Genomic DNA, 6,065 nt, shown 5'->3' with positions numbered 1-6,065 from the left:
TGTACAAAAGGAAAAAAATCCCTTCTAAAAAGTATTAAGGGACAAGGGAGAATTCTCCCAGTGGAACAAAGGATTCGAATTCTAAGTTCAGTACTAGAGAGAAGGTAGAAACTCCTAGAATTTGCCCTCTGAACTCTGCCTACATACTCACACATGAGGATGATGATATCTATTTCAATTTAAAAACCAGGAAAGCGAAGAGCCTTCTATACGTAATACTATCCCAATTCTATGTTATTCAGGTTGTATGTTTGTAAAAAGAAGACATAAAGACTTTTCTTCATGTTAATATGTACCTCTTCAGTATATTATTTTACACCACTGTATACATACAAACACACACATCTATCTTTAGTTGGTGTGGGAAGGGAGACTTAAATCCAGAGACCTACACATGCCAGCCCAGCCTTGTATATTTTCTTAAATGTACACTCTATAGCTTTTAAATTTCATTCTCAAAAAAAAAAAAGATGATAAACTTAACTTCTAGGGTAACTATTAACCCCAACCCACATCAGCTATGCTAACTACAGGCATTTGGTACATTACAGTCATAAAACTTCAGAGCTAGGTGACGTCATAGAGAATCCTCTCCCACGCCTCTATTTTACAGGTGTGGAAACGGAGCCACAGACAGGTAAGGGGACCAGGCCGAGGTCTGGATGAATCAGCTGCAGACCACATGGCCAGGTCGGGGTTCATTCCCTTCTTCCCTCCAGCGCTTCAGCCGACCTCCTCCAGAACACAACCGTCTGTTCCACAGAAAGTGGGGGCTCGGGCACGTCAGCATTGGAGAAAGCAGCAGCAGCCATGGAGGACATTTGAGGCGGAAATAACAACATAATGAAACATCAGTTAAAAATTCATTTGGGGAAGATGTTTTTTTTTTGAAGTGTTGAAAGAAACAAAACCGGCAACTCTGTGGATACACTAGCAGTTAGGGGCAGAGGCAGCTGCGGAGCAGCAAAGCCACCTCTGCTGCACGTGGCGCTGCGTACCTGGCAGTTTGTGGGGCAACTGCTCCCCATCAGAGTGGGTTTTCACAGGCTGGGTTTCGGTTCCACCTCTTCTGCACTTTAGCCTGTTTCTGTGCCATGGAAACCCAAGCAATTTGCATAAATACCTCATGATCTCATAGGGACCGTCCCTGGGAGAACAAAACTTCCAAATGAAGCGAAGTAACTTTTCAAAAACTTCTGGTTTCTAGCTTGCCTGTTGTTTGACTATTTTTTTTCCTTCTTAAAATTGTTCATAGATACTTAAGGACAACTCAGTTTAAAATCTTCGTCTTTTCTCTCATGTTTCACTCTCTGAAAGGTCATGTCCAGCCTCCGAGTTTAATGAGACCCCACGATGGGCCAGGCACCGTCCTCAGAAATAAGTATACTTTCTTCCTTCAAGAAGTGGGTAGAGAAACGAGCTTATGGTATAATGGTGCGTGTTTGGCTTTAGAGGAGATCAGAACTGTGCTCGGGCATCTGGGACCCAGCTCATATTGTCACAATGTCTGTTTCTATATTCTGTCCCTCTCGGCAGGATTTGTAACTTATAAGACAACCCCAGTGAAGCCGGACAATCTGCAACCCCAAATTCTGGGCAACTTTATCTAAGCAATCGTTTTTAATGTACAAAGTCCAACATCAAGAACTTAGTATAAAGATTTCACATGCATACTTGCAAAGACTAGAAGATGAGAAATACTCTCGATTTGCTGTTACTTCTCCAGGCAGAGAATTAACTCCAAAGGGCAGACTATGTAAGACAAGGTGTATGACGTGCCTTATAAAGAGCCTCCATTATGTTTGTGGACAAATGGTGTGTGCACACCCTGAAGCTTTGTTACAGAGTTTCACAACCTCTCACCAGCCGAAAGGTAACAGTGTGGCATTGTCCAGCTAATGAGATTTTTATGGAAATCAGCTAATAGGTTCTGGAAAGTTCTTAAATTAGATAAATATTAAATGTCCCAGTTGCTAGAGACATTTCAACTGCATGCTCTGTTAGCTACTACTGAGACATTCCTTGAACAGCTTGCGTGGTGGTCCTGTTTAGCTCTTAGCCTCATTGCTAACAGAAATGTCCTTGCAAGCAATAAAGTGAGTAGATTTCAAACCAGATACTACACATCACACATGAACATGGGGGTCATGAACTGATTCTAAGTGTAATTTCTCTAAGAAGAGATGTGAAGTTACAACTTTAGCTCAAACTTTTTCTAATGTTTGTTTGTTTGTTTGTTATTAAATAAACATCCAGGGCTGGAGAGATGGCTCAGTGGTTAAGAGCACTGACTGCTCTTCCCGAGGTCCTGAGTTCAATTCCCAGCAACCACACGGTGGCTCACAACCATCTGTAATGGGATCCGGTGCCCTCTTCTGTTGTTTCTGAGGACAATGACAGTGTGCTCACATAAACAGGTACATGATGGCATTGCCCTCCAGTGTGGCAAACATCTTGCAGCGGTGGAGGGTGAAGCCAAAGGATTCAGCTGCCACATCGGAGTTAACAGGAGCCTGTGTCCTTAATGCCAGGGCTGAGTCAGTCTCAGAACAGGACTACCTCCATACACCTCACCAGCCTTGTTTACAGGTTTACCATTTCTATTTGTATTTCGTTTGACTATTCATTGCCAAAAATATCCTAAGTGACATTTAGATTCCAACTAATTTTAACTGTGTGTAAATAAATCGGAAAACCACCAGGCACATACTTTCCTATCTGAGAACTCAGAAAAATCATTAGAAAGTAAAGGAAAGATCATAACTGAGCCTGATGGTAAACATACCTATAATCCAGAAGTGGCAGGAATTGGTTACAGATTCAAGACCTGCCATGGGCTACAGAAAATAATCTATTTAAATAAAAATACTTTTTTAGTTTTGAGACTCCCTAATGAGTCCAAAAGTATAAAATAATAGTTTTTGCTTTGAGGAAAGCTCTAAAATATCGTTGGCATCTGTATTCAGACATGAATGCAGACTCTAATGACTCTTTGTTAATGTCCCGGTGATGATTTAAAATTCTCAAAGCTATCCTATGAGGGTTTACTAGAGGGTAAAAGCACTTGCCCTGAAAGCCAAGAGATCTGAAGTCAATTTCCAGAACTTAGTAGTAAAAGAGAGAGAGAACCTGCTCCACCAACATGTCCTCTGGATCTCTAAATATGTCCTGTAGCATGTATATCCCCCCCCCACAGACACACACACACACATCACCCATCCACCTATAACAACAGGTAACATTTTACAAAATAAGGTAACTGTTACTAGAAATTGTTCACTAATGTCAATTGCGTGCAGAGCACTACAACAAACATCTAGAATATGTGTTTGTCACCTGGTTCTCACAAAAAGTGTGTACGTTTATTACTACAATTATCAGCATCAAATGGCTTCTTACTAGCTAAGTAAGTTATTGAGGTCTTAACACAACTTTCTCACTTTTGATTTGGATGAACAGCATTACTTACTTACTCCTTTGAAGTGTTGCTGCCAAGGGAAGATGAGATAATTCATGTGAAGTGTTAATGTGTAAAAGTAACTTTTATTCACTTGATATAATTGTCATCTCAGGCTTATTGTTGAGTAAGTTCACCCTTTCTAGCTTTTTCTGAACTCTTGGCTGGCTGGCTCAACTCCTCTCCACATTGACTGATTCAATCTGGCTTCTCTCAGCTTCTCACTGAATTGCTCTGTTTGGCCTCAAAATAACTCTGGTAACACGTTCCACACCTTCTAGCTACATCTTCTGGCTCCTGGTGCTCTAGCTTCAACTGCCTCTGCTGGACAAACTAAAAGGATCTGAATTCAACTCCATTGCACTGACTGAGCACAGAGACCTGCATGTCTCTATCTCCTGAGTGCTAGGACTAAAGGCATGTGCCACCGGGCCTGGACCTGGTGGTAAAAAGCGTAGGCTTTTCTTTAACTGAAACTTGCTCTATACCAAGCTGGCCTTGAACTCAGAGATCTGTTTGCCCCCATTGCCTAGGTCTATATTCCAGCTGGATCATACAAATCTAGAAGGTCTTTGCATGTGAACCTTTGCCAGAGCAGCCTTGCAGCCATGTTGTTAGATTAAAAAATCACTCTACATTAATGTATTACTACACTTGATACCAAAGAAATCATAGCACCAAAAGATTAAGAGAAAAGAATTGTTGAAAATGTGTGGATTGCTGAGATGAGTCTGTGAGTAAAGGCTTCTGCCACCAAGACTGAGGGTTTGGGTTCACTCTTTGGAAGCCAAATGAACCCCTGGGAGTTGTTCTCTGAGCTCCACACACAAACCCATAGTGTAATCATGCATGTCACACAAACACACACATATATATACAATAATAAATGTTTAAAAATTAAAATTAATCTATTAAACTTTTAGTAGAAGGTATACACTAATGTGTTAGTTACTTAAATACAAATTAATAACAAAACATAAGTTCTGTCCTCATTGGGGTTTTTGTTGTTGTTGTTGTTGTTATTGTTGTTGGACGTTTAAGATTTATTTATTTATTTATTATTTATAAGCACACTGTAGCTGTCTTCAGACATACCAGAAGAGGACATCAGATCCCATTACAGATGGTTGTGAGTCACCATGTGGTTGCTGGGATTTGAACTCAGGACCTCTGGAAGAGCAGTCAGTGCTCTTAACTGCTGAGCCCCTTGTGAGGCACTTTCTTCATGGCTGATGTGTGGGTTCCCAGCTCACCATAGGCACTGCCACCCTGTGCAGGTGATCCTGGATTGTATTAGAAAGCACGCTGAGCAAGGCATGGGAAACCAGCTAGCAAAGGACACTCATCCATGGTCTCTGCTTCAGTTCCTGCCTCCAGGTTCCTGTCCGGGTTCTGTTCTGACTGACTAAAGTGATGATAGGAAAGTGTAAATCAAAAAAACCTTTTCCTCCACAAGTTGCTTTCGGGTGTGGTGTCTTAATCACAGCAATAGAAAGATGATGAAGACAAGCTCTTAGAGACCAACCATTTTCATTCTTACGGACTTAACCTTTTGAACTCTGGTGCTGTTCTTGCTCAGTGTTTACAAGGAACCAAAGACCCAGAGCAAAGTTATAAAGAATGGCATCTCTCTGACCCTCTTTCTTACCATAGGTCTCATCACGTCAAAGCACTTTTTCTACAAATGATCACAACACTGAAAATCTCTTAATAAGACACCAACTCATTGAAGTTCATGCCATCAATCCCTCTGTATTCCCAGTGTTATTTGTGGCTAAATAAAGAACTAGTTGTAAAACCTAAAAAAAAAATTGCTTATCTTACTCATACAGTGAATGGCATTGATACATTTTCAGAAGTCTGTTAGAATGTTAGAAATTGTAGGCAAAATACCAATCTTAAGAGTGACACATTCGACTCTCAGAGAATTGCCATGCCGCCCAAAGATGACAAGAAGAAGAAAGATGCTGGAAAGTCTGCCAAAAAAGACAAAAACCCAGTAAATAAATCTGGTGGCAAGGCCAAAAACAAGAAGTAGTTCAAAGGCAAAGTTCTGGACAAGCTGAACAATCTTGTCCTGTTTGACAAAGCTACATACGAAAAACTTTGTAAGGAAGTTCCCGGCTATAAGCTTATTACTTCAGCCGTGGTCTCTGAGAGACTGAAGGTTTCCAAGTTCCTTGTCCAGGGCAACCTTCAGGAGCTACTTAGTAAAGGACTTATCAAGCTGGTTTCAAAGCAAAGAACCCAGGTAATTTACACCAGAAACACAAAGGGTGGAGATGCCCCAGCTGCTGGTGAAGATGCATGAACAGGTTCAATCAGCTGTACATTTGTGAAGATAAAACTTTATTGAATCACAAACAAACAAAAAAAAAAAAGAGTGACACATGCAAATCATACCGTTCGCTCTTCAGCTGTTACATCCATGTGTTTTCCTTTGCTGCAAGAAAGCAAAGAGCTAAGCAGACAAGCCACAGGTATAAACCCTTCAGAGTCTCAGAAACTCAAGGATCTGTCAAAACTAAACCTAAGGATAACAGCCTGCAAGAGCAGGCAGGCCTGTTATCTCAACAACTTGGAGGCTGAGGCAGGAGGATTCCAAATT

General features: G+C 41.1%; 1 pseudogene across 1 annotated transcript; it reads left to right on the top strand.

The window, feature by feature from the left end:
- The first annotated feature begins 5,390 nt into the window (after positions 1-5,390).
- LOC308420807 (small ribosomal subunit protein eS25-like) lies at positions 5,391-5,768 on the top strand (annotated as a pseudogene). The gene has a single exon. The product of its transcript is annotated as a small ribosomal subunit protein eS25-like (transcript).
- The last annotated feature ends 297 nt before the right edge of the window (positions 5,769-6,065 follow it).

This window comes from Micromys minutus (assembly GCF_963924665.1).
Source record: "Micromys minutus genome assembly, chromosome: 5".
NCBI lineage: Eukaryota > Metazoa > Chordata > Mammalia > Rodentia > Muridae > Micromys > Micromys minutus.
The sequence above is the reverse complement of the archived record's forward strand: the minus strand, read 5'-3'. Positions and strand labels throughout refer to the sequence as shown.